This window comes from Sphaerodactylus townsendi, linkage group LG06, assembly GCF_021028975.2.
Source record: "Sphaerodactylus townsendi isolate TG3544 linkage group LG06, MPM_Stown_v2.3, whole genome shotgun sequence".
Lineage (NCBI taxonomy): Eukaryota > Metazoa > Chordata > Lepidosauria > Squamata > Sphaerodactylidae > Sphaerodactylus > Sphaerodactylus townsendi.
This window is the reverse complement of record NC_059430.1, coordinates 93886189-93892754: the sequence shown is the minus strand read 5'-3', so window position 1 is coordinate 93892754 and position 6566 is coordinate 93886189.

Sequence of the window (6566 nt, the reverse complement as noted above, 5' to 3'; positions counted from 1 at the left end):
CAGGGATCTCCCTGACAAAACGCAGAACAAAACAGATCCTGCGCTCCGCACCATGACCCAGGCAGATCCACAACGGTTTGTATTTTTGCACCACAGGAAGCAGCGGCATAGCCAGAGTGCCTTCAAAATGTATTTGCATGATGTTCACCCAGTCTTGAATATCAGTCCCCCGTCTTGAATATCAGAGGGTGACCTTAAACCTCTCTCAGCCTAAACTCTACCTTACAGGGTTGTTGTGAGGCTGAAACGTGCAAAGGAAAATCGGGTACAATACTCTGAGCTGCTTCCAGGACGGGGGAATAAACATGAGGTAGATGATAGACTTCTATTTCAATCCCAATCTATCCCCCGACACTCCTTTTGTGAGTTTGAGACAGTAATCTCTCCATATCCAGTGTTATTTATATACGTTGAGTGTCCTCAAACTGTATAAATAACACCATATGTGGAGAAATTGAGTGTCCTCAAAGTGTGGTAAGTAATCTCTGGTAGGCTCCCAACAGGTTTACAACCCCAAATTTGACATAATGGGAGTGGTGGGAAGAAGTCTATATATGTAACTAGCAGGGCACCCGTGCTTCGCTATGCATACTTCATCACAGGCTCTCTATGAATTTTGGGGTGACATTCAACATACTTCTTTACAGCCTGTTTGTGAACTTTGGGGTGACATGGAGCATATTTCCTCACAGCCTGTCTGTGGACTGATGGGTTTCGCATATTTTGCAGCAGCTTCCTGTAGTTGTCTTTTTCTAATGCAATGTGTTATTGCTCACTTTTACCTGGTGGGCTCCAAAAGATGTCATGTGGAAGCAGATGTTGTATTTTCGGGATGCAGAAAGGAAGTGTTCTGCTATTGGATGCTGAAGAGTGAGAAGGCTGTGAAGAGGTCCAGGGTAGGATTGAAGGGCAGGGAGCTGGACTGTACCGCCACTGCAGCATATTCCTGGGGACTCATCCTGCCACTTCAGAGCACGACACCAAGCACAGGGTGATCAGAGGCCGAGAGCAGTAAACTTGTCTCCACAGTAATCAATCCATGCCCCTGTCCCCCTCTGCTTATAAGGGTCTTTAACACCACTGAGACCCATTGTTCTTCTCTGAGGGGGGTTGTTTTTGGGTTTATATGTGGGGTTGTGGGCTACTGTTTTAGAATGTAACTGTTTTAAATTGTTATTTTATGATGTTTTATATTGTTCACCGCCCTGAGCCCTGTTGGGATAGGGCGGTATATTAAATCTAATAAATCATCATCATCATCATCATCATCATCATCATCATCTGATGTCCATATGCAAAACCCGACAAATGTTTAGTAGTCCAAGGTGATAGTGTGGTTTGTAATGTATGTTGATAGTATTTGGCTGTAGCAGTGTTGTTAACTTGAGGGTGGGTGGAGGAGTACTTTTTCACAGCCTGTCTGTTAACGTTGGGGTGCCATTCAGCATACTTCTTTGCAGCTTGTTTGTAAACTTTGGGGTGACATGCAGCATATTTCCTCACAGCCTGTCTGTGGACTGATGGGTTTGTTTTCGCATATTTTGCAGCAGCTTCCTGTAGTTGTTTTTTTAATAATGCAGTGTGTAAAGCGCTTTCTGTGTTTAATTCCTCTTCTCCCTGTAGCGGTTTCAGCAGAAGGGACAGGTTCGCATGCGTTGTGGAGGGCAGTGTTAGAGTGCATTTGGCGCACCTTGGTGAAGGACATGAAGCTGGTGGTGTTTAACTGTCACTCTTAGAATGTTCGTGCAGCATGTCTGTGGACTGAGCGGTTGGTTTGCCCTTAGAATGTTCGCACAGATGGCCAGAGATGAGCAGTGAAAACAGTAAATGTGTAATAAATCGAGTGAAAGTGAATATTTTGGGAAATCCTTTCTTAGTGAGTACCTGGAGTACGTAAGGAACAGGTGTGCCAAATTTCATATGTGCAGCTTTGGTGTTTTTGAGTTCTTTTGATGAGTCAGTGAGTCAGTCAGTGGTATTTCGCGTTTATAGATATAGATTCTAAATTTCTGGAGAAAAGGGTGGGATTTTTTAAACAAATGTGACCCACAAATGAGTAGGTAGGGCTGCAAGCTATAATATGATGGTATATGTTGGGGGGGGGGGGTTGACATAATGAAGAACCATAACAGCCATGTGCAGTGGTTAGAGCTACAACTTGGAAGTGGGGATCTGGGTCCAAATCCTCTTGGTCAAACATTGTCTCCCAGTCAGACCTACCTCTCAGGGTTGATTTGAAATAAAGACTGTGTATATTACCCTGAACTCTTGAGAGGAAGAGTGGAGCAAACATTTGTCAGTGAATATATTAGAGATCCCTTGCTTATTTGTTCACTCTCAGCTATGAACCAGCTTCCAGTTTTATGCTACTGTTTTCATGGTGAAGTCTGCAGGTAGGGTTAGATGTCCATTAGAGTCATTATTTCACAATGGATTTAGGGAAAGCCCCTGTAAAAACCATGTAATCCAGTCTCTGACTCTGAAAAGTCAAATCTGACTGAGGGTGATTCCCCATGGTCAAAAAAGCACATGATACTCATGATAAAAGTCTTGGTTTGGGTGAGGAGTCCCCACGGCTTCAGTGCCCGACTCGGCTCCATCCCGGCCCTGACGTGCGTTCTCTCCCTCACCCTTCAAAAACCAGCAAGAAGGTACACCTTTTTGAAAAATGCAGGCCAAGGCCGCATCGGTGGTGAGGCAGCAGAAAAACAATATGGTTTATTGTATTGTTGAAAGCTTTCATGGCCGGAATCACTGAGGTGCTGAGTGGTTTCCTGGCTGTATGGCCGTGTTCTAGCAGCATTCTCTCTTGACGTTTTACCAGGCTACTTCTATTCTGATGCCCTCACCTATTGACCTTGCTATCTTAATTGTTACTCACAGGTATATATACTCCACTTGCTTTCCTTTCCTACTATCAGATCCTCTGAAGATGCCAGCCACAGATGCAGGCAAAACGTCAGAAGAGAATGCTGCTAGAACACGGCCATACAGCCCGGAAACCACACAGCACCTCAATATGGTTTATTTTTCCCACTGTGGGAGGCATGCATCAATCAGAGTGCTGTGGGCTGGGCACAGAGCGTGCAAAGTGGTTTTGTGTGTGTGTGTGCTGGTTGTTACTTTGCAAGCAAGAACCTATAAAGAGGAGAGCTAGCACTGAGTGTGTGTACCAACAAAGCTGCACAGCCAAAAAGTTAAAAAAGAGAACTTCCTATGTTTCTACGAAGCTGCGCAAGTGCACAGCCATTTTTTTAAAAAACCTTCCTCAAACAGAGGGGAGGGGTTGCGGGGGTCACATTCCCACCCCAGTACAACAGCCAATCAGAAAGAGCCGCAGAGCAGATCGTAGGCTTGTGGAAATAGTTACAGTTTTTGATCCTGGGATTAACTTTGACCCCCTCAACAGACACACACTGCAGTGGGGAGGCAGAGATCTGGATGAAAAGGTGCTATATCTTATGGAGGGGGTGGGAGGGAACAAGGTTTATTTTCCCTGTGGGGATTTGCCCTGAGGTTACCTTACCAGTGACTAAGAAAACACAAATCACATAGATATTACTGAATGTGCCCAAGCTGCTGTCTTTGAAGAGTAAATGAGGTAGGCACCTTGAGTGTAGTTTCTTTTGAGTTATTCAGTACTGAGTACTGATAGCTGACTGGTGCAAGATGGTTTATATTTGTGTCTTCCGTTGTACCTCCCTTTTGTTCTGATGTGGTGGAATCCTTGAAGATTGCATTAGTTGCTCTTTAGACTGATTTCTCCTAAGTTATGATACTAAGCGGGTCATGGGTCCCTTCTGCACATGCAGAATAATGCACTTTCAATCCACTTTCAATGCACTTTGCTGTTGTGAAAGTGGATTGAAAGTGAATTATTCTGCATGTGCGGAAGAGGCTATGGTGTCTAACCCAAGGATTTCAAGGGCAATAAAGATGTTTTCAATGTTGTAGCAGCATAAGAATGTAGATCCCCATGCTCCACATGTACTTTTAAAAAAGGTGTTATATATTATTCTACTTACATAATTGTGCTTGAGTTTACCACAGTCTTATACTAAATAAAGAAATAAGAAGATAATGAAGTGCACAGCTTTAATGGATGATCAGTTGAAATCTTATTGGTGTTGGGCAACCCCTAATGACTTGATAGGTGTAATACCACTCTTGGGCTGTCTGGTGTGGTGGCGCTCAAGTATTGCAGAGAGCGCAGAGCCAGCAGGTGCCTCCATTGAGCCACACAAAGAGTAATCTCCCTGGATCTCTCCGCCAAACTCCAGCCAGCATGAACGATCTGCTGTGGGATGAAGTCTCTGCAATATCCTGTAGTAAAAGGCAGGCACATCCAGTAACAGGAGTTGATCTGCCTAGTTTACTTGCAGTATAATTTAAATGAGATTATTATTATTATCATTACTATTAACTTCATTGATAGCCTACCTTTCTCACTGACATTCAAGGCAGCTTACAAGATTTGCAGTTTCATTTTATCAAGTCAAACCATTGGTCTGCAGAGTCATCACCTCTCCAGGGAGCCAAAGAGCTCGCCTTCTGAGATTAGGATGTGAGAGAAGGTGTCATGCCCCCACAGAGGCTTTTGTTATTTCCCCATTAAGCTTCAGTTTCCCCATGGTTTTAGTTCATTGTTAAGTCTTCTAAGGGAGGGAATTTAGTTAGCCTCTGTCCCTTTAAGACATTTCCCAATAGGCAATTTCCCTCTTTACCCAGCAATCCCCTGTTTTAGTTCTAGCCCAGGGGTCCCCAAACTACGGCCTGGGGGCCAAATCAGGCCCCCGGAAGACATTTATCCGGCCCGCTGGGCAGAAGCGGATCTCCCCCTTCTCTATCTCCTTTTCCCCAGGTTTACAAACAGCATTAAGCGCGGGCAACTCGCTGCTCATTCCAAGCGGCCGGAGGGGACTGTACCAATGCAGCAAGGGGGGGGAGAGAGAAAGGCGGCAGAGCTTTGGCACCCCGACCCCCAGGTTTACAAACAGCCTCAAGCGCGGGCGACTCGCTGCTCATTCCAAGCGGTCGGAGGGGACCATACCAATGCGGCAAAGGGGGGAGGGAGAAAGGCGGCGGAGCTTCAGGGCCGGATTGGAAGGGGACCGCGGGGGTGGGGGGCTCGGCCAGGGGCGGGTCAAGGGCGGATGGATGGCGGCCCCCCCCGCGGGCGGCATTTGGTCCGGCCCCCAGCTGGGCTCTGGCCATGCGTGAACTGGCCCCCTGTTTAAAAAGTTTGGGGACCCCTGTTCTAGCCAGTCAGTCAGAGCAAGGTGCCAAGGGTAGCTAGAGACTGGAATATTTGTGACGTATATGGTGGTCCATAGAGCACAAGTTAAGGTCAACAGCAATTAGGACCAGACAAAGACTGAAAGATCTAAAAGGAAGTAAGACACAGTGGACTTTCTTGAAAGCAGCCAAGAGAAGACACAGTCTACAGCTTCATATCTGCTCAAGACAAGCAACTACTCTGATTTAGACAGACCCAAGGGAGGAGTTAGTTGTGCTATAAATTTTGTTGTATTGATCCCAAAATTTTAGCTTACTGGGGGCATGTGGAAGAAGGCTTAATTTCTAATAATCCGTTGAAGTCTGTGGAACCTGCTGATTGCATGATGGGAGAAATTTTTAAAAGACGGAACATTCAGTCAGCAGCAGTTAAGGCAGTTAAGCTGAGCTCTCAGACTGAGCAGAGGGAAAAAGAAAAGTCTCTATATATTTGCATGAATTTAGTTCAGTGAGGGTTGTTCACTGTTTAGTCAGAACTTGAATGTGAAACAAATTGACTGAAACTAAAAGAGTTACTTAGTTTGATGTCTATTGTAACCAACATAAGCTTCAATACAGCATTTTGATTTTTATTGTTTCTTAAGGAATATTTTACCTCACAATAAATGAAATCTTTTTTTTTTGGCTCTGAGTGCTTTACATTAACCAAATCAGAATCTACGCAGTATCAGAGAGTTCCTCTTGCTCTACATGGTGGCAGCATGCGTGATTTGGTTTACACTCAGTAGCTGTTTGGCAAGCAAAGGATTGATTTGGTGTTAAGCTAGCATGGAAGGTCAGAGTGCTGATTCATGCATGCAGGAGGATGTCCCAGTGGTTAGACCATGCCAGCCAGCCTCAAAGAGTAGGCAGATGGCAGAGATGCAGGTCATCCTAGAGGAGTTCAGAAGGAACATGGTAGCAACCTCAGATGAAACAGGAGCAAGCGATGAACTGGTAGCCCAGAGGAATGGAGCCAGGAGACAGCTGCTGCCAAGTGAGAGGCTGATAACCCTTGGTGATGATGATGGTGAGAGGCCAGGCATGCACTCCAGAGAACCATCAGCAATCAGAAGAGCCAGCCAGGACAGTCTAGAAATGGAAGATTCATCAGTGCCGACTAGCACAGAAGGATGAATGAAAATGCTTCAAACTTTTCTGCAGACTCAGCAGGCCACCATGAACCTGTTAGTACAGGACAGACTGAGGCAAACACAGCATGGCTGAAAAAATTGTTTCCTCGGTACCAAGCTGGTGAGTCCGTAGAAAGCTTTTTGGCTTTATTTGAAGTT